We start from the raw sequence: 27,157 nt of genomic DNA, 5'->3' as shown, positions 1-27,157 counted from the left end.
TCAGTACCTCCTCATTAGTTACTTGACCTACCCGTCTAATCTTCAGCCTTCTTTTGTAGCACCACATTCGGAAAGCATCTATTCTATTCTTGTCTAAACTATTTATAGTCCATGTCTCACTTCCATACATGGCTACACTCCATACGAATACTTTCAGAACAGACATCCTGACAATTAAATCTATACTCAATGTTAACAAATTCCTGTTCTTCACAAAACACTTTCCTTGCCATAGTCAGTCTTACATTTTATATCCTGTGTACTTCGACCTTCATCAGTTATTTTGCACTCCAAATAGCAATACTCATCTACTACATGAAGTGCCTCACTTCCAGATCTATTTCCCTCAGGATCACCTGATTTAATTCGACAACATACCATTATCCTCGTTTTGCTTTTGTTGATGTTCATCTTATTTCCAAGACCCCGTCCACTCCGTTCAACTGCTCTTCCAGGTCCTTTGCTATCTCTGACAGAATTACAATATCGTCGGCAAACCTCAAAGTTTTTGTTTCTTCTCCATGGATTTTAATTCCTTCTTCAAATTTTTCATTTGTTTCCTTTACTGCTTGCTCAATATACAGATTGAATAACATCGGCGAGAGGCTACAACCCTGTCTCACTCCCTTCCCAACCACTGCTTCCTTTTCATGCCCCTCGACTATTATGACTGCCATCTGGTTTCTGTACAAATTGTAAATAGCCTTTCGCTCCCTGTATTTGACCCCTGCCTCCTTCAATTTGAAAGAGAGTATTCCAGTCAACATTGTCAAAAGCTTTCTCTAAGTCTGCAAATTCTGTAAAGATAGGTTTACCTTTTCTTAATATATCTTCTAACATAAGTCGTAGGATCAGTATTGCCTCATGTGTTCCAACATTTCTACGGAATCCAAAGGGATCTTCCCCGAGGTCGGCTTCCACCACTTTTTTCCATTCGTCTATATAGAACACGTGGTACTATTTTGCAGCCGTGACTTATTAAACTAATAGTACGGTAAATTTCACACCTCTAAACTCCTCCGTTCTTTGAGATTGGAATTATTATATTCTTCTTGAACATTGAGGGTATTATGCCTGCCTCATACCTCTAGCTCACCCGATGGAAGAGTCTTGTCATTTCTGTCTCTCCTAAGGCTATCGGTAATGGAATTTTGTGTACTCCCTTCACCTTGTTTCGACTTATATCATTCAGTGCTCTGTCATATTCTTCATGCAGTATCATCTCTCCCATTTCATCTTCATCTACGTCCTCTTCCATTTCTCCTTTCACCTTTTTGCTTTCCCTTCTTTGCTTAGGACTGGTTTTCCAAGTTCATGAGGCAGTTTTTTTAAGAGATCGTAAGTATATTTTTGACGTAAATGTGGACAACTGATGATGGAGTACATACAAAATTAAACTATTCTAAGAAACGCTGTTTTGAAACCTAATTTGTTGTCACGGGCCGACCGGTGTGGCCGAGCGGTTCTAGGCGCTTCAGTCTGGAACCGCGCGACCGCTACGGTCACAGGGTCGAATCCTGCCTCGGGCATGGATGTGTGTGATGTCCTTAGGATAGTTAGGTTTAAGTAGTTCTAAGTTCTAGGGGACTGATGACCTCAGATGTTAAGTCCCATAGTGCTCAGAGCCATTTGAACCATTTGTTGGCTCGGATTGTACGGAAATGGGTGCCCTTCACGTTGTTGAATTACCCCACAAATATTATGGACGCGGACGCTATAGTTTTGACTCATGCGCCAAGAGCGCTGCAGTCGCGTGATGTGACGAGATGGCTTGTGAGCTTCAGGAAGTACATGAATCAGGTACGCGGATCACCAGAGGTTGTCCTTGTCTGATGTAGACTGTTGAAAATACTTGAATAAACATATAGTGCAAAATTCGAGCTTAATTTTAAACAACCAAATGCAGTTTCATTTTTCTCCACTGTTAAATTCAGTTACAGTTATGAAAATGTTACACTACAATCATAAATTCTTCTTTGTATTTAACTTTTTATTGAATGCAATCATTTCCATGTAAGATAAAAAAAACTGTAACACTTTCCCTTGTGAACACCCAGTATTTCATCGCTCTTCATCTGTATCAGTAATATCGGAGTCAGTCGCACCCCGCTTAATCTGTAGCAGCGACATTCGGTTGTCACTTGACAAAGCCCTAAGAAGGTGAAAACTGGTTCGTGACGACATAAATATTATTTGCAGAACATAGAGGAAGTATTACCTTTCTACGGTTATTGTTATGTTTCGTCAAGCACTGAGTGAAAATTCAGCTAATGGGGTGTAATGTTTTTCCACTCTCTTTATTGAATGACATCACATTAAAATAATCTATGATGGTGCTTTGAGTTTGGTATTTCTTTCGCATTTTGAAACTATACGCGTTTTGGGGTCTGATTCATATACACGTCAACACGTCATTCCCTGAAAGTCAGGTAATAACGGGCGTTAGTGGTCGGTGACAATTTGTAGAATATCGTGGGACAGTGTCTAGGTCCTACTCTGTCGGTATGCGAGCTGGGAAAAGAGCCTCATCATGCCCTTTTGTTTTCTCAGAGCTGTAAGGCTTAAGTGTTTTACTATTACGTATGTACCACAAAGAACAAACGAAAAACGAAGAGAAGTTAATTAAAGCATCTTCAATAGGATCCGCCATTCTTCTTATATAGCTGTAACGAAGACAACCAAAACATAGATTTTGGTAACCAGGCATGAAACTCTTAGGAAACAATATCTCGTAAACGTGTCATCTGACCCACATCAGAAGTCCCGGCAGCTGCTTTGTCGCTGCGAAATCACCCTGGAAAGGGTCCGCAGCATGAGCAACTGATGTACCATTATGATATAGGCAACGCGGTATTAGTGGCACATATCAAGGAAACTGGTCGGCTCTTGCCTACAGATTTCACCGTAGACGCTACAGATGGTGACAAAGATCGTTCTCCAAGCAGTAAAGTAATTGCTCAAATGGCTCTGAGCACTATGGGACTTAACATCTGAGATCATCAGTCCCCTAGAACTTAGAACTACTTAAACCTAACTAATCTAAGGACATCACACAAGTCCATGCCCGAGGCAGGATTCGAACCTGCGACCGGAGAGGTTGCACGGTTCCAGACTGAAGCGCCTAGAACCGCTCGGCCACACTGGCCGGATAGTAAAGTAATACCAGAACCTAAAACTTGTATTCACTCGCCGCAAATCTCATCATGAATTTTGGAAGATATCTCCGTTGTTCCGTAATCTTATCGTTCCACGTGACTGCGCATCTGCAATATCTCGATGCGAGGAGTGACTTATATAGACATGTCACAGCAACCAGCTAACCAAGCTTAGTTCGAACAGCTGGGTTACATCCAGTAGCAGCTTGGGATGTCTCACTTAGACTGCTGTGGTTTCCTGGGGCAACCATACACAAATCTCTGTGATCTCTGTCGGCCCAAATTAGATGTCGCTCTGATTGGTTACGTGCTGTGTCGTATCTATTTATTACCCTTTAGAGCCCCGTTCTTTCTTTAAGAAAATACGTTGTTTCGTGTTATACTACTTTATGGTTATCACGCCTTCAAGATTGTGACTTTTCCGTCTTTGTCTGAATGAAGAAATACCAAAAGCAGCTACTGACAGTCACTTTAATTGTGGGTCATAAGTGAGTAGGGTATTCCGTTTGTTGCGTCACTCTTTACGGTCGTCTTATAGGATGATATACGGATACTCGTGTTCGCACTGTGGATACACAGCCAGATGAGACGTTAAAGTACACAGTTCCTGAGCTTAGCCTATAACGGGACAAGCCTCCCGCCCAGCCACTAAAATATCTTAAAGAAGCTCGTCACTTGGACTCTGTGTGATGGGTTTTCTGTGATGGGCAAGGCAGGTGCCGCTAGAAGCGGCTGTCCGTGCCATTCGCAGGTGAAAAACGCCGCAGATTCTCTGATGATAATGATGATGATGATTAGTGTTTTAGGGCGCACAACAACGAGGATATCAGCGCCCGGTCCCAAAAGAAATGTTGACGAGTGCAGCCAAGATTTGTTAAACAAGGATCAATTCAGAGCCATTCTTTACGAGAATTGTAAATGTTCAAATTTCAAGATTGGAAACAGCACATCAAAACAGTTAGATAAAACTAAAAATAAAATAGCAATACGAAACAGGTAAAAATAATTAACGGTGGCTCAGTGACCACTTAGAAACAATGGGTGACTACCCCAAAGACCAAAACGCTGCTGCAGATGGCCTTCTGAGTGGATAGCAGAAGCTGCGCGCGAAGAAGCTGCGAGATAACATATTTATAATTAAAACTAACATTTAGAAAATAGAATGTCTAGCTTACGAAAGAGACAAGTCGGATTGAGACATGAAAACCAAAATGTTAATGTAAGAGAATATTAAAGAGTAGCAGAAAATGTAGACAGAGTGGAGAGATACCCTCACAGCGATTGGCTGGCGTTTCTCAAGAAGTAGTAACCTAGCAGGACATGTCATTCGCCAAAGATTCTCTCTCACTTCCTTGGGAGAAATCGTGAATTTCACTAGCGGCTATTTGATGGCTTTAACTTCTCAAGTAGGCTTGGTAATCCGAAGAAGGCGGCATTGGTTTGGGTTGTTTGTTGAAAGAGTCCAAACTGCGAGGTCATCGAATTCGTCGGATCAGGGAAGGAAGTGGGCCGTGCCCTTTCGAAGGAACCATCCCGGCATTTGCCTGGAGCGATTTAAGGGAATCACAGAAAACCTAAATCGGGATGGACGGACGCGGGACTGAACCGTCGTCCTCCCGTATGCGAGTCCAGTGTGCTAACCACTGCGCCACCTCGCTCGGTGAAGACGGCGTGATATGCCGTCTTGGCACTTGGTAGCGGTGCTGAAACACGTTCCTGCCCACAAAACTTAAATTACATTTGTTTCTCTGTGAGAACTGTGAGATTTTTGTGAACAGAATTACTAGGAGTCATGTATTAAAATCAGCAGGATATCAGACTGGTGGCATTTGCAATTCTATCCTGATGTTTTTCTAAAGGCGTTAATTATATAAATGTAATGAACTAAGCGCATCTGAAATAAAATTAGTTTCTTCTACAGATATCATTACAATTATCATTTAGTACGGTGTAATTCCACTCCTGGACTTGATAACCGCCAGGATTCCGTTAGGAATTGAGTCTACACGTACGTCGCATCCAGATCAAACCACTCGCTGAGGATTTGATTGCGCAATTCCACCGAATTGCGGGAATACTGACGTCTCCGTTTAACCGCTGTTCCAACACGTCCCACATATCTTCTGTGGGGTTGAAGTCAGGTGATTTTGCAGGCCAGTCGAGATATAATAGGGTGGGGGATTGTTCCAGCCTAATGAACTCTGCTATTGTCTTTATGGCTCTCTGTTAACAATGCCCTCTTGTGAGGTGACCAACTCCAAATATTCAGTGCATGCAGAACCGAGCGAGGTGGCGCGGTGGTTAGCACACTGGACTCGCATTCGGGAGGACGACGGTTCAATCCCGTCTCCGGCCATCCTGATTTAGGTTTTCCGTGATCTCCCTAAATCGCTTCAGGCAAATGCCGGGATGGTTCCTTTGAAAGGGCACGGCCGACTTCCTTCCCCATCCTTCCCTCATCCGAGCTTGCGCTCCGTCTCTAATGACCTCGTTGTCGACGGGACGTTAAACACTAATCTCCTCCTCCTCAGTGCATGCAGTTTCCCTCGCAGTACTTGCAGACGGGTTGGGATGGACCTTCATTTGCTGCGTGAGCCAGTTCCAGTAAGGTTTGGAGATGATTTTGATTCATAAGCCGTGAAACGCATCTCTAGTCCCTCTCAGTCAGCATATTTTTCCGACCCCAATTCTGACGACATGTTTCGCACCTACGTGTGTTACACCGCTGCTTGTAGACACGTTGAGCAACAATAAATCCAGCAACTTCACACACTGTATGGTCACGGGCATGGCCAAATACGATTGTCTCTTTTTGGCACTCTGTCGCACCCTCATATTTACTCATATCTACGAACAATGTACTTATGAAACACGAATGCCTCGCCGATCACTACTGCCTTATGCTGACGTAGGGGCAGTGCACACGAGGCTGAGCACGTGACTCGATCACTGCACCATCTGCAATGGTTTAACGAAACTTCTGTGTGGGCACACTGTGGCGTCTAATTCCCTGTCCAGAGAACTTATTACGTTCGCAATCAGATGTTTTGTTGCAGTGCTTACACTCTCACGACCCAGTCACAATACGAATTTTAATGTAATTGTCATATCTTCATCCAACATCCTCTAGTTGCGTGTCAGCTGTTGAATACAGGGACCAACTTAGATATAAGCAGCTGTGGTAGGGCTTACCTGACCGCACCACGTACGTTTATAGATTGCGTCTGGCTCTCGGGAACAGCTATAGACATGTGCAGAACTTCTAGAAAGAAATGTTCAGATCTGTGTGAAATCTTATGGGACTTATCTGCTAAGGTCATCAGTCCCTAAGCTTACACACTACTAAACCTAAATTGTCCTAAGGACAAACACACACACCGATGCCCGATGGAGGACTCGAACCTCCGTCGGGACCAGCCGAACAGTCCATGACTGCAGCGCCCCAGACCGCTCGGCTAATCCCGCGCGGCAGAACTTCTAGACATGTGCAGAACTTCTAGAAAGAAATGTTCAGATCTGTGTGAAATCTTATGGGACTTATCTGCTAAGGTCATCAGTCCCTAAGCTTACACACTACTAAACCTAAATTGTCCTAAGGACAAACACACACACCGATGCCCGATGGAGGACTCGAACCTCCGTCGGGACCAGCCGAACAGTCCATGACTGCAGCGCCCCAGACCGCTCGGCTAATCCCGCGCGGCAGAACTTCTAGACTGTTTCCGTGCTATTAAACAAGGAATTTCGAGCCTCCCTCTTTTATTTAGATACAGATTAGTTGACAGCACTTCCATGTTCTGCGGAGTGATACTTTCCTGAAGTTATACACAGTTTCTCAACGAGTTCTGCCCCAACGATCAACGTCCGTAAATCCATACATCGTAGCAGAGGTTCATTGCTTCACAATATCTCTGTGAGCTGATTTGTTAACTTACTTCTACTCGGCTGTTGAGGTTGCGTATGAACTGCCACTTAGTAATGTAATGCATTAATGGCCGAAAATAAGATCCGTCCTTCGCATGGGGGCGTTAAGCTCTGCAGGCGCCTTCGTGCTACTCGCGACGAGTGCCTGCTGGCATGTCACAACAAACAGACTTTATAAAATAAGTATTACAAGCCTTGACGGGCAATTGACAGTAATAGTACTAACGTTGAAGATATTTGTCTGATTAACCCAGTTATTGGAATACAAGCAATCCATCGAAAAACTGAAGTGTAAGCAGTGTAGCGCGTCCAAGGGGCCGGAGCTAGCAGTGTATTTAACACTAAATTCTCCTAGACTCTTCATATTGAAATGAAGCTCTAAGCCACCCTTCTGTAACTCCGACTTTTGCTGTTGCACATGGATTAAGAAGAAACGCGAACTGACTGTAATCGACCCTGTAAGTGGAGTAGAGAAGCGTTTGGCACCTGCAATAATTTAATTTGATAAAGGAAAGCCTCATTAACGCAGTCAGAAATGAAAGGGTTGCTCTACCGATCTACAGAATGAAAGTTCTGCTCAAAATAACAATTTGATTTATTATGACTAAACTCAAAATAATAAACAACACACATGAAACATTTACAATGCGTTAGATTGTATACTCAAATAAATGCTGTGAAGGTGAATTTATCCATAAACTAGCTTGTGAGATTTATGACCAAGTGGTATGTGGAGCCAATTCCTTGCAACTCAAATCTTGAGAGAAACACCCAGCCAGCCCAACAGTAATTGCTGCTACAGTAGTGAGAACTCAGACCATGAACACCCAAGACAGAACCACGATAGAAAAGACGGGAACAGGCATACTCTGCTGAGCTCTGATTATCACATAGCAATATTCCCTAATCTGCCGGTGCTGCGGACATACATTACCAGGCTGTCTCCTTAACTGCAAGGACAAGATCTGGCGTACTGGACGCTATGGCTGGTTGCTTCGACGTCCCGTCGTGGTGATGATGTCACGAGTATAGCCCGAAACAAATTATCCTGGTCTGGTGGTTCCAGACTAAAGACTTCCTAGCAATTCAAATGCGCCCCTGAGGGAGACGAAGAAGACTCGCCATACAATCACTGACGGTACAGTGGTTGGTTTCAACAGGCGAAGTCACACAGTAACTCCGATAGTCAACTTTGGCCAAAACTTCTCAAGACGGACAACAAAGGCCGCTTGTACGCAGAACGTTCAATTGCCAACCGTGCTCGGAAAGTTAAGTTCAAGTCCAGACTTCAGCAACTTCGTCAAACAGATACAATTAAATGAAAGTATATTAGACAGCCAACGGAAGGCAGGTTGTCCAGAGCAGCGAGAGCTCAGTATTGTAAACTACTCTGACCCAAAGGCGAGACTCCACACTGCCAAGAGCACCCGTACAAGCCGAACACAGAACATTACCTCCCCCACCACAGTGGCTGGGGTTAAACGTGCCAATCAGAAACTCGAAAACCGGTGGAAAGTTCCAGTCTATTGCCGAAGCACTACTATTCCACCAATGGAAATACTTGGCGCCAGTTTCTGCGCCTATTTTGCTACGTCATGGAGCTATCCCCTGATCAAGCCAAAGTTATGATTTTGCAGAAAACGCGGGAATTTGCCCGCCAAGACTGGCTGGGAACACAAGTCATTTCCACCCCTAGCTCATAGCCCATCAGAAAGCGTTTGCAATAAGTTCCTGCGAAGTAACGGAATCTCTAACACCAGCCGCTCCTTCAGGCCCCTGTGGGCGTGTTGCCCCCGCTCTTATGACAATGTCGGCGTCTGGACAGCATCCACTCGGCTCCCTCACACCCGTTGGCACAACCCTTTCAAGATCAGCAGAACCCACCAGTCACTGGACCATCCAGGTGACGAGAGATGCTGCGTGGGAAGTCCGCATGTGAAAAAATAGCAGCTTCTCACCGCATGCAGTGAGAGAGGAAAATATTCATATCTTCTGAGTTCTCAATATTAGCCTTGTAATGACCATACTCGGCTATACTTCCCCAAATGGAATTACTCAGAGTAAGACATAAATATGAGAGCGGGCAAGTTACTGTGTGCATCGTAAAGGCATGCCACTTCTCAATGTAATGTATTAATGGATGACAGTAAGATCCGTCCCTATTCGCGAGGAGTGCATGCTGGCATGTCACAACGAACAGACGTTATAAAAGAAGTATTACAAGCCTTGACGGGCAATTGACAGTAATAGTAAAAAAAATGTTCAAATATGTGTGAAATCTTATGGGACTTCACTGCTAAGTTCATCAGTCCCTAAGCTTACACACTACTTAACCTAAACTATCCTAAGGACAAACACACACACTCATGCCCGAGGGAGGACTCGACCCTCCGCCGGGGACAGCCGCACAGTCCATGACTGCAGCGCCGTAGACCGCTCGGCGACAGTGATAGTACTAACTTTGAAGATGTTTGTCTCATTAACCCCGTTGCTGGAATGCAAGCATTGCATCGAAAAACTGGAGTGTAGACAGTGTAGCGTGTTTGAATCGATCCGGATAGTACGGACAGCCGAGATGGTTCAGGTGACCGCTTGCGATATGTGAGAAAACAGGGTTCGATTCCTGATCTGGTAGATATTCACATGTGTCACCAATAGGTAATATTTCGATACCTGATATAGCCAATGTCAGAAAAATTCACAATTGCGAATAAATTTCGTGAAATTAACCCAGCTGCAGATCGTTACCAATGTCCATTTCTTCAGATATATCTGCATGTCTGAAAGAACAGACATTGTAAAATAAGTATTACAAACCAAGACGGGTGAAGGGTAAAAATACTAGCATTGAAAACGTTTGTCTCATTAATCCTGTTGCCGGAATCGACGTAAAGCTGCCCGAAATAGGGGCGCACAGGGTGTAGCATATGGAGGTTTCGACTGGTCAGCGGAGGGTGCATGGATAGCCGAGATGATTACGACGGCCACAATCGGAAAATCCAGCTTCGAGGCCCGATCCGGCACAAATTTTCATGCTTCACCAATAGGTAATATTACCATACCCAATGCAGCTGATGTCAAAACAACTCGCATTTGCGTATAAGTTTCGTAATATGAATACAGCTGCGTATCGTCACCTTTGCCTGTTCCTTCAAACATACATGTAGATATGTCTGAAAGAATAGGCAGTGTAAAATAAAAATTCCTGTACATGCTCCTTCTCTACGATCATTCACTGAGTATTGGACTGACTTTGAAGTATGACGTAAGATTCTCGAAGATACTATTGTTAAATTTCTGTTGTACCTGGAATATCACTAACCTGTTGTGAACAGAGGGAGGTGATATGTAATAAGCTACTCGTGCGCACGGGAGCTTGCTAGTAACCGGAAGCCTACTGTGAATACTGTTAAATTTCTAGGTGCCGGTTGGTTCTGGTGCCTGCGACGAAGGTTGATAAGTTCGAAGGAGCGATCTCTTTTACTTGCTGAAAACATACAACAGCCTAGGCCGCATAAATATATTTTTACTTAAGACAACCCGTTTCGACCGGCTGTGCTGTCATCTTCAGATCTTTAAAAAGCGTTTTGTTACGAAACGCGTTTATTTAACATTCGACCTCACGCCAAGTTGTCACGTGAATGACAGCAAAGCCTGTCGAAAACGGCTGCCTTAAATAAAGAAATATTTGTGCCATCTAGCCTCCTGAATGTTTTTAGTAAATAGAAAGATTATGTGAATGTAATCTGTGTAAACAGTCGTGATAGTATCCAGAGAGACAACTGGCCATCGAACACACATAGTCGGTCTTACATGGATCGCTGGCAGTCTGGACGTCGGTGATTTAAAGTGCGCTGCCAGTTATACTCGATATCGATTCATTTCAGGGCGATCATATTTTTCCATTTTTACATCAGCGGTGTGTTGGGCTGCAAGGTTCTTTTGTAAAGACAAAGAAGGCCGTCGGCAAATCTCACTGCCTCAGCCACGCCCACTTTGGCGTGCCCTGAATTTTGCCGTCGTTGTGAACACCCCCACACTGCTACCTCTTGTGTGTTGGCGAATGGCGCCGAGAGGACGGCGGTTGGAACCTGCCCCGCCACAGCCTGCGCATAAGTGGTGCGATAATCAGGCTGCTCTGTGCTGCGTCTTGAGGACTGACGCCCTGGCGCCAGCGAACGTTGTAGCAGCGCGTCTGTTTGGCTCCAGAATCACGATTCAGCTAATGAGATTACATCGCTTCGCCTAGCTTAGGGCACGGACGAACCGGCTAGTCGGAAATAACTCCAGTAACAACTTCGTGAAAGTTAAATGTGCTTCGTGTACGCAGAGAGGGGAAAGTTAGACGTCTTTACATGACCTTTAGAAAATCTTGCGTCTTTTCCTGGCCGTCTTGTTGGCAATAGCACAGAGTTAGCCCCTCCACCTGTAATTTTTGGAAGGTTGGAAGTTGGGCAGGAGGAAGGAATTTTTTCGGGGAGTCGGGGACAGAGATTCGCGTGGGGTGGCCGCTGACCTACCGAGACGGAAGCTGCTGGCCATCTGTGGCGGCTTCCAGCATTCTCCTGTCTTGCAGCAGAAGTGAGTTTTCGCAGGGTAGCGCGATTCGAAATTTGCGCTATTCGTTTCTCGTGTGTTTGACTGCGCAGCCAAAGTTGCTGACTTAACTGGTTTTGGAGTTCAATTTCTTTAATCTTGTGGCAGTGAGCTGCGCAGATACGGAAATGGTGACGCTGTTGCTCCCATGTAGTCTTTCTTCCATAGGGATCTTTCCACGGTGTTAATCTCATTCAGCTGGTTAAGCTAATTCAAAGGTCAACTGATTTCTTTCTTCCAGTGTCAAAATTGGTTAATATATGAGCAACTGAAGAGGAAAGTCAGAATCTGCGAAAAGCAGATTAATTGTAACTTTCTTTGTCAATCCTAATACTTGCTCACTTTATGAGAAACGTCAGGTTCTACTAAAAGCAACGTTATTGTAATTACTCAGTTTCATAAAAAGTAGAACTAAAATGATGTTAAAGACAAATAACATTTTGTTGGTCTTGTCCAACTATAGAACAAATAAAAATCTTGTTGAAAGCCGATCTGACTTCCATTACAAGACTCTGAAATCGTCCTAGAGCTTTCCTGGTCAGATAGAATACTAGGTAGGATATAAATAAGCAGGTGTACTATCAAATTAAGCTTTGCTTTGTCGATTTTGTCATTTGTGTAGAGTGTCTTAGGGCACAGTCTTTTCAGCAGTTGCAGCAGAAACTGCACGAGGACACACGCTTTACGAAGCATCTAGATCTGTAATTTAAGACGACCCTTTCTTCAGAGTAATGTCGCTAAATGCCTCATACTGAAAACAAATGTGAAATACCTCTGCAGAGTTCCACCACCTCGCGACAATTTTTAGACTTGCCCAGCTACTCAAATGTGTGTCCACAGTGTATGTAGTTCCTTTAAAGTTATTAATTGTATTTAAATTCTGTCTGCTTTTATGCATTTAATAATACTTTAACAAAATTATTTAGCGTTTGTGGCCATCGCATGGAGCTGGTTTACACCTGTATTGAGCTCTAAAAGCATGAATAATAGAGCAAAATAAATTATCTTCAGTCCGTAGTTTTACGTAGATTGCTGTCTCTGAACCGGTGGACAACCATAAAATATTATATTGTTTTCGGGTTATAAAGCTGAGCCGCCTGCAAGAGTTTTAAATCAAATTACACTGTACTGCGGAGTGAACGAGCGTGAGTCAGCGATAAAAGAAGAACAACTATAAAATAACTTCACAATCTTAAGTTCTGAAGCACCATTTCCACATTGTGTGAAATTACTTTTAGATTCTCGGTACTTGCAATTCGCGAACAACTGTTTCTTTCAATTACGTCCGCAGGTGATTGAGAAAAGAAGCATTAGAGTTTGGGTAGTTAAAGTTGACAGTAACATCAGGTCGTTGTTTTACAGCATCGCGAGAAATCCTTAGCGAAACCACCTTTTGGTAGTTCTGTGTTCAGCAATTTGGCGACGCTTTCGCTTGCACACCACGAACCGGTTGCGAAGAACGATGACCTTCTCTCCACCTGCTCTGTCGTTCCTGACGTCATACGTGTACGAGACACAAATACCGCCGCCGCAGTACTGAACGAGAACTTCTGGTAAATATGATTATTGCAGTGTTTCGGGCAAAGCATTTTCAAATATTCCTATCATAACTGTGCGTACCTTCTCTTCTGTTCTATTAAATTCAAGACATTGCCAATTTGTTAAATGAATCAATTTCACGGCTTCATAAGAACCAAGACGCGATCTTAGCCATATTTTGAGGTACAGATATACCAGCACTGAAAAAGGTAAACCAGTCACACCCTGATAGTTGGTTTGAACACCACGGTACTGTACTATCCTAATGGAGGTAGTGTACGCCTGCTTTCCGCTAACTTTGCAATGATTAGCCTAGCTAGTTATAGTAGGTCGTATATTTTAACATGGACTACGAACTACGGCGCAATTAAGATTTTTTCACATTTATAAACATTGCCAGAAGCGAAAAACGTGACACGTGACAGATAAAATGCCTCTGACTAGTAGGGGACCGAACCGCGGGCTTTTGGATGTGTAATCTGTTAATAACAAGGGCCAACCGACTCGTCTCATATTTGACAGGTAAGATGTGTATCACCTATAACGAAGGACTCAGTACATTCCCCAGACCCACCACTCCCACCCTTGTTTCTGATTCAAAACACCCCTGAAGTTCATGAAGCACAATCGATTCAAGATTTACGGAATCGATAGACTATTCATCGTTATTTATGGGAATCATAAACGTATATTTTTTGAGAAACTAATAACAGAAACTTAAGTGACTGCCGCTGTTGTAGCTATAGGGTTAATGTCTTTCGACGAAAGCGGCGCTAGCTATTGAAATGGAGGCTGCCTTGACAGCGGAGGGTCTATGTTCAATTCCTAAATGCGATCTGTTGTTTTCTTCTTTCAAACATAAGAGATCAATCGTTTATCCAATTCGTCAAAAGATGTTCACGTGTTGAAAATCAGGGAAGCTGACAAATTGAATTTACAAAACGTATCTTGATAATGTTTTGAAACTTAACGAGGTTGATGACTCTTCTCTCATGCTGGATTCCATGGTGGATAAAATAAAACCTTTATGTGTAGATGACGAGGTCAACCAACTTGCTCGGTAAAAGTAATACTGCCAAACTGCACACCTGCCAGGCGTGTGGTGCATATTTCTACGATTATGTTAAAAGGTTTATTTACTTCATCACCTGCTATGAAACATCCACGCTCCTCAAGGTCGCAATACTGACGGAACACCAGCTCTGTTAAGTTGCAGAATGCTCTGATGAGTTCAACATGTGTCTACCGGATGGAAGTCCACAGCCGTCCGGCCGTGATGGGTACTTTTGATCTGCAAGCCGCAGATCTGCCGGTCACTCTGGTGAGTGACTGAGGATGAGGGCCGTGACGATCTTCTCTGGATGAAGAACCGATCTGTCCGTCTGTAAGCTTATCAACTTGGGCGCTCCGTACCGGCTGTACGCTGGGACCGTCACTCGGGCTGTCTTCCGCCTTCAGGCCATCTCGACAGCCGACGACAGGGGTACACAGTATTCTGGGATCCAACCTACGCGCAGCATCGAAAGCGCTGAGGCTCCAATCAATACATGCTAACAGCCATTTTGGGCTGCAGAGATGTCCCGCCGCAGCACCTTCTTATGGACCGCTTCACTGAGCACAAAAAACGCCACGACCTGCGCTCAGTCATTTCCTCAGCTGGCATCGACGTGCCATCTCGCGCTCTCAAGCAACGCGGCTTCAGCGCGGTCGCTGGTAGGCAGAACTGGGAAGGAAACGAAGTGATTGTAAAACTCTGGCCAATAATTGATTGTTAATTGATGTTTCATTACCTCCACGGCGCTCCACAGGATTTCCTCCTTCCCTCCCCCTCCCCGGGCTCTTCGCTCGATCTCGCTCGATCACCTGATAACAAAACGATCCTGGCTCAGGTCAAAAAAAGTAGAGGAGCAAAACAGTGACACTGTCAGCTCATGAAGTGGAACATCATTTGGTAATAGGTCTACTGCAGTTGAAGGTGACTGGTGAAAGTGTATGATGACAGAGGCGCTAAGATCCCCCAAGGGCCGGCCGGAGTGGCCGTGCGGTTCTAGGCGCTACAGTCTGGAGCCGAGCGACCGCTACGGTCGCAGGTTCGAATCCTGCCTCGGGCATGGATGTGTGTGCTGTCCTTAGGTTAGTTAGGTTTAATTAGTTCTAAGTTCTAGGGGACTGATGACCTCAGAAGTTAAGTCGCATAGTGCTCAGAGCCATCCCCCAAGGCTTAATGAGAACCACGTGTCAGACCATCTCTCCGTCAGACACCGTGTATCACAAGAGACGTAGAAGTACTGGTGCTTGAAGACCAGCGCAGCACAATGGAAGATGTAGTGGAAAAATGAAAATCAATGATGGTCAGTTTCGAACATCTTGTCCGATACCATGTACATGACCAAGGTTACTCCCTGTCGGATTCCGCGAATGCTCACACATATTCGAAAAGCGCACTGAACCAAAGCAACAGGGGAATTGTTGCAATTGTAATAGATCGGTCCAGATGACCTCAGGACAAAGAAGGAAAGCTAGAAGTGGAAATATGTGAAATTACGACAGCCAAAAATGAGAAGAAGCAACTGTCATCGGGCTAGGCGAAGCTGAGAGATTTTTGGGACTGCCATGGTGTGGTTATGTTCCTATTGGAAAACCAGTCACAGGAGCTCACTATCGAAATCTCAGGTGGGGTTACTGGAGGTTGTGGAAACGAAGCGCCGCAGGAAACTGACCAAGAGAGTGTTTCTGCTCCACGACAACGTCGCTAATCATTCTGCATACTTACATAGACAACATAAAGGTAAAAAAAGTTGCTAGCAGTATGTATACACCGTCCCTCCAAAAATTCCTAAAACTGGTTTTATTCGTGGTGTGCAAGCGTCGTCAACGCGTTAACTACGGTGACAAATTGAACTAACAACTGCAAACAGCAGGTGCGCAATCGACCAGTCAGTTGTGGTCAAATCGAAGCCCCTGAGAAAGACAGGTCGTGGCGCGTACGTCACAGCACGAGACACTGAAGGTCTGATGAGTGGCAGCAGACGCCTTCGGCGGCGAGCGAGTAACTTCGTGTTTAAATGCGTGCAAGGTCTCGATAGCAAGCCACGGAGTTACGACCTATTGTAGGTAACTTTTTAATTACGTACTGATTTTCCGTGGGGCCTGCACGGATGCGAGTGTTCGCGAAGTGTCGCGAACAAGCCGACTAATGGGACGTCACAAGTTGATTGCGGAACCAGTATTTCTCGTTGGAATCTTGGCAAGAAGGCCAGTGTTAAGTACTGAACCTACGGCCGTGATGTATCAATGCTGCTGTGTCACAAATCGCAACGGAGAAACATATTTGAATCAGGCGTTGAGGGCATTCTCCAGATTCTTTTGAAGAAGTGTAAAGTGTGCGCAAAGTATGCCACACGCCTTGACTTCTGAACAAAAACAACGACGCGTGGATGCCTGCTGGGACTTGATTGAAAACGTGGGCAATTTGTCTCTGGAGAAAATCAACACGTATGACGGATAACAAAATGATAAGGTACAGTAATCCTTAAGAAGAGTCAGCACTTTGAGGACATTACAGATATTCAGGAAAACGTGACGTTCGAGTTGAACAGTATCTCAAAGGATGACTTTTCTGACAGTTTCATATAGTTGTACGAAATTTTTCCGCGTCGCACTCAAGTCAGGGAGACCATGTAGAAATCTGAAGCAAAAAACCACTATCCTAACTTTTGTCTATTTTCTATTAATCTCTTTCCGTACCAATTTATTTCGACGAAGACAGTGCCCAAGCGACTGGAGAAGGCGCGTACGGAACACGCCAGCTTGGTACACTAGGCAATAGCAGTACCAGCCGATATGCGGATACGTGTTGTGTAGCTATATTTTTATTTGTTTCGCTCGATGCTGCCCCTGTATACGTCAACACTAATTTAATTCTTGTTCTTTTCTTATACATATTTTTGTAACAGAATACAAGTATTTAAAGCAATAGTTCGAAACATAAATATACATTTTTACACGTAAACATACTTAATAGAAATTGTAATCCTTATGGGCGTCTTCAGGTGTGACTTACTGAGAAGGAATGTAATAACACGACACGTAAACGTAGATGCTGGCAATCAAAAATGTAACTACAAGAAGAAATGCACGCCTTGAACGAATTTCTAATGGTAAAATACCTATACCTCTAAAATTTAGAAGTCCTGCATGGTAGACGTAATTTTACATTGCGTCTATTCTGGTTTTTAGGCGTCGTATGGGTATGCTTTGGGAAATGGACACCATAATGTTGCCCTTGGAGCTGAAGAGGTCTTCCACGATGATTTTCCACGCTCTCCTTAGTCCGGAAGGTGTGCATTTCCTGACATTATTTTTGCTGTATGCATTCGTTAATCAATATCTGTTCCCTTTCTCTGACCATGTATTGTTTTTTGGATAATTTACGTACTGAATAGAGCCATATCAGACACATAAAAAGAGTTTGGCCCGAATTTCATTCCTGCGAGTGTGACTCGTGATGTTTACGTTTGGTCCACATTTCTTTCCACGAGACGGACTCATGAAAGTACGGCATGGGGTTAAATCAGTCTTGAAATCCTACTGGACTGACAGGCACACTTTGTGTTCATTCTATTGCCGCAAATATTATATGCACATGCGAGTAACTGAATGACAGACATCCCAGAAGTTTTGCTACAGAGTCAACGATTTACGAGATCCAAGCAAAAAAAAGACATTGTTAACATCTGGCCTTTTCAGCCGTCCTGTGCTCTTGCTGCAGATTGCCTGCCTTTTACATGATGCATGGTCAGTCCCATTGATTCTGTCTCTTCTTCTCGTAATTTCAAACTCGTTTTTGCCGTTGTGTCACGGCAGGACCCCCGTAGGTCTACTATGTTTTACGATCCGTTGCTTAGGATAAATCACAGTAAATCACTGTTTATGGGATGTGGGGTTATTTTGTCTCATCCTCCTTATGCTCCTGTTATCTTGTCACACTGCAGTCACATATCACTACGCGATGTTTAATATTTTTATTTTTTCGCTTTTGGCTGAGTTTGAGAAAGCACAAGGCTCGCTAGCTCTGGAAAAAGGTTTCAGCTTGCCTTGGAAAGTGAAGGGGCTGTGTGGCTGCATAGCGGTTCTGACATGACCATAGTAGGTCTGTCACAAAGCCTCTGGTGGAAGGACGCAGTCTTCGTAGGTGTTGCTTTTCGCAGAAACGTCTGCAGCAAGCCCCTAGCTACCAATTTCTCGTTTGAAAGCAGTAGCCGACTATCCCCCCCCCCCCCCCCTCACCACAATATTTCTGTGTTCACCTTCCTGTACACATACTGTAGAAGAGAATGCTATGGCACTGCTAGCCTCCCGTGGAAAAACACGTTGCCTTGCCTCCAAAATCTGGTTATCCAGTCATGTGAATCCTGTCCGACACCGTGCTTTGGCGCGAAGGATTCGACCAATGAGTGGAATGTGGCTAGAAGCCAATACCAACCTTCTGCATAAGAAAACGCATTCTTTGAGACAAGACTGGAAAATCTGTGAAAGGCACCCCTGCGTTCTGGAAAAGAAAGCGGAATTATCGGCGGTCAGTGTGGATTTAGCTGGAAGTCCTTCCCTCCAGGATGAATTTTTCAAGAAGCAGAGAATTAGGTTGAGAGGGGACTACACTTCGGGTCTTGCCGTGGGGAAGATGTTTGGACCTCTCCTGACGTCGGTGGTAGCTTTTCTCCACCTCCATTTTTGCCGTTTTGCATTCGTCTCTGCCTTGTGAATTGTGGTGCACGTTCGCTGAGCTGTAAGTTAGTTTTGCACTTCGCATTAGTTCCGTCCGTTATCCGAGCAGCTTACAACTTGCAGGATTTAGAGCGCAACTTAGATTGCTTGGTTAACTGTCTTATTTCGCGAGATTCCCATTCAGTTACTTTGAATTTGCAAGCAGTGCAAATTACGAAAGGTTGCAGTGCTTTCCAAGCAGTCTTTCAGCTACATTTGAGGTATCCTCCAAAGTGTTAGTGAAACATTCAGATGCATTTAAGCTTCTAGTGAGCCACTGTTTGCTGTTAATCTTCAGAGAACTGTGGTTCGCACGATAGTAACCACTTAATAGTAATTCTCTTTGGTTCATGTAGAGCTTTGATCACTATAGACAGCTATTGTTCATGCATTGTTGCCTGTCAATTATAAGCCCGCTTGTCCTACAACTAATCCAAACTAGGCGACCCTCTGAATAATAAATGTACAGTGATGAAAAAAAAATCAACACATCAAGAAATAATTAATGTAGAGTAATGGAATTTCAGGAATACATGTCTAGGTAACATAGTTAAGTGATTAACATTCCAAGATTACAGGTTAATTTAAATCCGAGATAAGCCATTGCAAATGTGAAGTGAGGATACCATAACAACCGTGAGGATGTCGAATGCAAGCTTGCAAGCGTGCATGCATTGTGTTGTAAAGACGCCGCTTGTCAGTTTGTGGGATGGATCTCCATGCCTGTTGCACTTGGTCAGTCAATACGGGGACGGTTAATAGTGGTTGTGGAAGAAGTTGTCGTTGACGTGCGGAGATGTTTCATGTGTGCTTGACTGGATACAGATCTGGTGACTGAGCCTGTCCAGGCCACGTGTCGACACTCTATAGAGCATGTTGTGTTACAACAGCAGTATGTGAGCGAGCGTTATCCTGCTGGAAAACACCCCCTGGAACGCTGTTCATTAATGGCAGTAAAACAGGTCGAACCACCAGACTGACATACAAATTTGCAGTCAGGGTGCGTGGGGTGCCCACGAGAGTGCTCCTGCTGTCGTAAGACATCGCACCCCAGACCACAACTCCAGGTGTGGGCCCAGGGTGTCGAGCACGCAGATAGGTTGGCTGCAGGCGCTCATCTGGCCTCCTTCTAAGCAACACACGATTATCGCTGGCACCGAGGCAGAACCAGCTTTCATCAGAAAATACAACGAATCTCCAATGTGCTCTCGACAACACCACTGTTGTCACAAACGACGGTGGTATGGCGTCAGTGGAATGCACGCTACACGGTTTCTGACTCGGAGCTGTCCTCGAAGTAACCGATTTGTAACAGTTCGTTGTGTCACTGTGGTGCCAACTGCTGTTCAAATTGCTGCTGCACAAACAATACGATGTGCCACAGCCATACACTGAACACGATGGTCCTCCCCCTAGGTAGTGCCACGTGGCCCCCTTGAGTCCGGTCTTGCGACCGTATATTCTCGTGATCATCGCTCCCAGCAGCAACGTACAGTGGCTACATTCCTGCCAAGTCTTTCTGCAGTGTCGCAGAAGGGATATCCAGCTTCTCGTAGCCCTCTTACACAAGCTCGTTCAAACACAGTGGGGCTTGATGGCGTCTTTGTCGCCTTAAAGGCATTCTTGAATAACATCAAATCACAAAGTCCATTCTCAAAGGAAAGTAACGCTCACGACTGTTACAAAATGGATTTGAAGCAGACGTGATTTGTATCCTCATAGTGGCCTCACTAATGCGACAGGTGCGAAATTTCAGTAGTCATCGTCTTTTGGATGTAGAAAGACGTCTACCAACTTTCGCTTATGTCACGCAAATTCTTCTTGGTGTTGTGATTTTTTTCCGCCTGTGTGGTTAGTTATTTGCAGTCTAATTTGACTGAGACGATATTCCTGTTGCAATACAGGTACTCATGCTTCAGAGATTATTCTTAACTTGTTTGAACTAATGCTTAAAAAGGATTGTACTTGCTCATATAGCATTTCTATGTTGAAGCCGAAAGTGTGGGAGGCAGTTCACACAGTCCACGGCGGAGCTCTAGCACTATTTCGACATAATGTCTCGTTGGACGCTGGCAGTATCAGTACAGTGAATTTCAGTCTCTTTTCTAGGGTGATAGTACCACTGCAGTGGCAGGCATTTTCAGAACGAAGACGAGGTGATTTCCTAGGTGCAACATTTCCTGGAAAGTCTTTCACAGATAAGTTTTGTACGTCCATCCTTGTGAGCAACTGTCTGTCGACCTTTGGCCATTGACTCACGTGATAAAACAAAACACCTGCATCCTTCGTCCTGATGTTATTTTGATCTACTGCAACCAGTTTCGGCGAGTCAGTACACCATCTTCAGGCCATAACTAACGCTGAGGGAGTGAATTCCTAAGGTATACACCATCCCGTCAGTGGCCAACAAATATGAACAGGCTTCCGCAAAATACGCCGATGTTGTGTCTGCAAGCATCACCAAAACATCGCTGTTCAAAATGGTTCAAACGGCTCTGAGCACTATGGGACTTAACTTCTGAGGTCATCAGTCCCCTAGAACTTAGAACTACTTAAACCTAACTAACCTAAAGACATCACACACATCCATGCCCGAGGCAGGATTCGAACCTGCGACCGTTGCGGTTGCGCGGTCCCAGACTGTAGCGCCTAGAACCGCTCGGCCGCTCCAGCCGGCAAACATCGCTGTTAAAGTGTCATAAGGAAGCCACGATATAGATGTTGGCCATTTGTGAGTTCATTCCTCAGCTTCATTTACGGCCTTAAGATGGTGTATTAAGTCACCGAAACAGGATGCAATATCATAAAATAAAATCAAAATTACATATGCAAGTGCTTCATTTTATTACGTTATTCCACAGCCAAGATCTTCGCGAAGTCTTCTGCCACTAAGAAAAATGTGACGCACGGGATGGTGAATATATGGAGACCGTATCAGGTGTCGCGGTCTTAGATCAATCTTTTTTTGGAGATGGCGATTACAACTTTAGAAGTAACCTCTCGTTTTGCTGAAAGGCGGTTTTCTTTTGTCTCGGAGCTAACTGGGCTGTCAGCTGCCGCTCGAGACAGGCCGGCGGTGCGCCTCCACTGAAAACAATCGAAGCAGAGCGCTATAGACAGTAGTGGCAGCAATAGCGCCGTTCCAGGAAAAGGTAAACGCCACAGATGGGCGGCGCGCGACGTACCCGCGGCCGCGGCCGCAGCAGGTGCTGGGTACGAGGCGAGGCGAGGCGCGGCGCGGCGCGCGCCGCGGCTGCGCTGTCATCCCTTTCCCGGCGGCGCGCAGCTGTGGGTCAGTGTCCATGCTCCGTCTCTGTCGCTCGCCGCCACGCGACCGCCACACGCCGCGCCCCCACCACGGCGCCGGCGCGCGGCAGCTGCCTCCGCCGTACAGGTGCAGCCGCAGCCTCCGCCACAACACAGCGCGCCGCCTGCCGACCGGTTGCCCGGCGACGGCGCGCGGCCCACCCAGCGCAGCCGCCCAATTCTGCGAGCGCCGCCTCATTAGGGCGGCGGCTTCTTGCCCACCGACAACGAGGTCGGTTGTTCACCTTGCCCGCGCCGGGGGCACGCGCTCAGAAATGCAGCATCCGCCCTCTCCCCTCGCGAGAATGCGGGTAAATGACCCTGGCATCTGATAGAAACAGCTGGCCGGAGAAAGAGAGGCACGCACGCACGTACACAGGTTCAGACGCTTGGGTCAGTGCGTAACGTACCATTTTCTACCTTATAGGTATAGGTCTGCGCGAATAAGGCGAAAATTCTCCTCACCGTATCGACATTTCCCTCATCTCCACATGCATCCATATCCGGAAGTCTTTTACCTGAATTTGGCGAAACTTAAGTGCACAACCCAATTACGTCAATGCTGCCACCACCTACGTTCGACGTTAACGTGCGGTAACCATCACACACGTCAGGTGGCACCACTAGTATTAGAGGGTGTCTTGTTGGCCTCATTTTACCCGGTATACTGCAGAACGTCGACGTGGCATGGACTGGACAAGCCGTTGGAAGCCCTTTGCAGAAATATTGACCCATGCTGCCTCTGTAGACGTCCAAAATTGCGAAAGTGTTGTCTGTGCAGGATTTTACAACAATGTTCGATGGGATTGACGTCGGGCTTTCTGCGTGACCCAATCATTCGCTCGCGTCGTCCAGGATGTTCTTCAAGCCAGTGATGAAGAGTGTTGTGGTCTGGTGGCATGGTACATTGTCATCCATACGGAGTTGTTTGGGAACTTGATGTCCATCAGTCGTCTCGAAGTAGCCATAGATCCAGATGACCTAGTCCATTTCATGCAGACACAGCCCACATCATAATGAAGCCACCATCAGATTGCACCGTGCCTTTTTGACACTTGGGTCTATATCTTCGTGGGATCTGCGCCACGCTCAGACCCTACCATCAACTCTTACCGACTCAAATCGGTACTCATCTGACCAGACCACGGATTTCCAGGTCTAGGATCCAACCGATGTGATCGTGAAACCGGAAGAGACGATGTCGTGCTGTTAGCATAGAAAATCGCGTCGGTCTTCTGCTACCATAGCCTATTAACGCCAAATTTCGCCATACTGTCACAACGGATACGTTGGTGGCTGTTATTTCACGGAGTGTTGCTAGTCCGTTGGCACTCACAACATCACCCAAACGCCGCTGCTCGCGATCGTGAAGTGAAGGCCGTCGGCCACTGCGTTGTCCTTAGTGAGCTGTAATGCCTGAAACGTGGTATCCTCGGCACACTCTTGACACTGTGCACAGCGGAATGTTGAATTCCCTAAAGATTTCCGAAATGGAATGTCCCATGCGTCTAACTTCAACTACAGATCCGCATGCAAAGTCTGTTACTTCCCGTCCTGCTGCCAACATCAGGTGGAAAATCTTTTCACATGAACGACCTGGGTGCAAATGATAGTTCCATCAGTGCACTACCCTTTTATAGCCTGTGTACGCGATACTACAGCCATCTGTATATGTGCATAGCGCTATGCCATGACTTTTGTCACCTTAGTGTACAAAGGGTATTGGGGAGACGCGGATAGCAGTGCAATCGTTGTGGTAACGCGGAAACGGGTCCTAAATGACACGATCATTGGGTTTCGTTGGCCCAAGGATGTGAGCATTTCCGAAATGGCTGAGATTGTAAACTTTTCACGTGTCGGTGTAGTTAGAGTATACCGCGTGTGGCCAACTGGTGCATCCAAAACGGGCGCGGAAGCGACCACGGACCTGCCAAAGGTGACATGGACGAACGACGGCTGCAGAGATGCGCACGGGCTAATAGATGTGCAACCGTTCAGCAACAGGCTGCCTGGATGAACCAGGGGCTGCCAACTGTATCTCCTCAACGACCATTCGGCGAACTTTACTGCGTATGGGCCTTCCGCAGCACGCTCCTGGGTCATTTACTATGCTGACTGCTATTCATTGGCAACGAGGGGTGGAATTTGCACACCATTACTCAACTGGACCACCACTGAGTGGCGATAGTGGCAGTTTCAGATGAACCACGTTGTATGCTGCACTGGACAAATGGCCGTTGTTGCGCACGGTCCTGCAACAACCGTCGGTAGGGTCCAGGCCGTAGGAGGAAGCGTTATGATCTCGGAAATACTTTATTTGCATTCCCTGTGTGATGTCGCCATTCTAAGGGTAATGTGGATCAACACAAGTATGCATCTACTCTTGGGAACCACGTCCACTTCTACACGCAGTTTGTTTTTCCCTCGACACTTTGTCATCTACCAGCAGTACAATGCAACGTGTCTCACAGCTCGCAACGTACGTGCATGATTCGAAGAGCACCAGAATGAGCTTACCGTACTTCCCCGGCCACCAAACTCTCTGTATTTAAACCCAGTCGGAAATACGTGGCACCACCTGCTGGCTGTTCGTGCCATGGATCCCTAACCGAGAAACGTAAAGCAGCTGGCCGTTGCACTCAAGTCGGCATGGCTCCTCATCCCTGTTAGGACCATCCAAAATCTCAATGACACTCTTTCTGTGCGTCTCGCAACGGTCCGCGCTGAAAAATGTGGTTGTTCAGGGTACCGGCAGGTGGTAATATTACTGTGGCAGGACCGTGTATTACAAAGGGGTACAATGCCTCCCCCCCTCCCACCCACTACTCCCAGAAAAGAAGAAAAGAAACGCTGAATAACGTTGCCGTGGGCAGAGCTTGTGTAGTACGCATTTCTGCCGCTATGCGTGTAAAGCGCAAACTCATTACCAGTTTAGTGCCGCCTGTATTGTCGATCTGGCTTGCTCTGTTCATCTACAGTGATTGTTTTTGCTAGCGCTGGTTTGTTCTTGCTTCGTTGTTTATGATGGAAAGTTTAAGTGGACAAAGTGCACCTATGAAATTTTGTTTTCTGTTCAGTAAAAATGCCGCTTAAACTGTTTTAATGTTGAAATGCTATGGGAAAAAAAGTGAACAAGTGGTTTGCTCGGCTTAAAAATGGCTACAAGTAGATAGATGACAAACCTCGCCCTGGACGTCCATCAACTGCCCGAATCCATGAAAACGTAGAAAAATTCGAGAGCTTATGCTCACAGACCGTTGAAAGACAACTGATCAACTGTCAGAGATTGCGTGACAGTATTCGCCAAAAAAGACCCGATTTATGGAAGACAGGAGACCGGTTCTTTCACCACGACAACGCACCTTCACATACAACCATCTCTCTTGGACAGTTTTTGGCTAAAAGTGGGATGATTTCGCTGCCTCACGCATCTTACTCGCCTGACCTGGTTCCGTGCGACTTTTTCTTATTTCCACTCTTTAAACGGGCATGAAAGGACACCGTTTTGACAACAATGAAGAAGTCAAGAAAAAAACTAGGGAGGAGGTGTCGGCCATTTGTACAGACGATTACAAAAATTATTTCGAACAGTGGAAGCACCTTTAGGACAAATGTATTAGTTGTGATGGAGAGATTTTGGAAGTGATAAGATTGTTTTGTAAACAGCTTGAAAATAAATAGCTTTTAAAAAATAATTCCGGTCTTTTTTGGGTACCTTCTTGTAGTCCGGCCCGAAGGTAACTTGAGAACAACACTCGGGGCTGAAGCAGCGACTTCTGTAAGTCATGCCCAAACAAATGTCACAAACCGACGGAAGTAACGCCTCTTTCCGTAAATACGCGTACTAGCACAATAACTGGCTATGGTGACGAAGTGATTTGTAGCGACGCGGCGGCTACGTTTAGTTGGAGGTGGCGATACTAACGAACGTGAAGGAGTAAAAAGGTGGGTATGGTAACTCACTGACCTGCAAAGTAGTCCGAGGTCTAGTTTAGTTGTAATGTGACACTTTTGGTGTTACAGGCGATGACAATGAATGTGAATGGAAGAAAATTGCCTGTCGTTACCGACAGATATACAGTGTAGCCCGAGATGTAGGCGAGGTGGAAATGTGAGAATTTGGTTGTGAGCTGGTGTTGCCGAAGAACATGAATCGAAAAAAACTGACTGTGGGACGGGTTGATCTCTAGCGTAGCCTAAGGTTTAGGTTAGGTTGGAATGTGACAGTTGGGTAGTTCATTTGTCGCAATCACATTTAAAAAGATCTTTTCAGAATCTTTATGCACTGCTTGCAGAATGTCCTGATTTACGAAGTGTTGATTTCAGAGGATCCTAACAGCTTACATTTTACAGAACATTGCGTTTTGCACGACAGTAGTGGTAAACAAGGACTGTGGTCTTCCAAGTAATCTATGAACTATTTTCGAGTCGTCACAGAAACAGGGCCTCTTTAGGAAAATGCGTGAACTGAACCAAATGGCATTTCTTGGGATATTATTTGCAATGACACATTGTTACGTAATGTAGGACGTATTTGTTTTTTCTGTACGGATATCTGAGTTGGTGCTTAGATAAAGGCCAAAGAGCATAACTTAAATTTCCGTGAGTAAAACGACCAGTAACAACTTTTACAGTCATCGCAGCCATCAAATCCTCTTACAGCGCGGCTGTCCGTCATGTCAACGGCTGGTACGTAATTTGACGACATTGCAGTGACGTGAAACACCTAGCTGCATCAGTCCTCGTACCGACAGCATCTCTCTCCTTCAAACGCAGTAGCTAACTCAATGGTTCTTGAGTGTTACCCAGGCACAGATTTCTTTTAAACATGAGAGGTGGTCATAATGTTTTAATTTTCATCGTGTAAAATA

Source organism: Schistocerca americana, chromosome 3 (genome assembly GCF_021461395.2).
Source record: "Schistocerca americana isolate TAMUIC-IGC-003095 chromosome 3, iqSchAmer2.1, whole genome shotgun sequence".
NCBI lineage: Eukaryota > Metazoa > Arthropoda > Insecta > Orthoptera > Acrididae > Schistocerca > Schistocerca americana.
The sequence above is the reverse complement of the archived record's forward strand: the minus strand, read 5'-3'. Positions refer to the sequence as shown.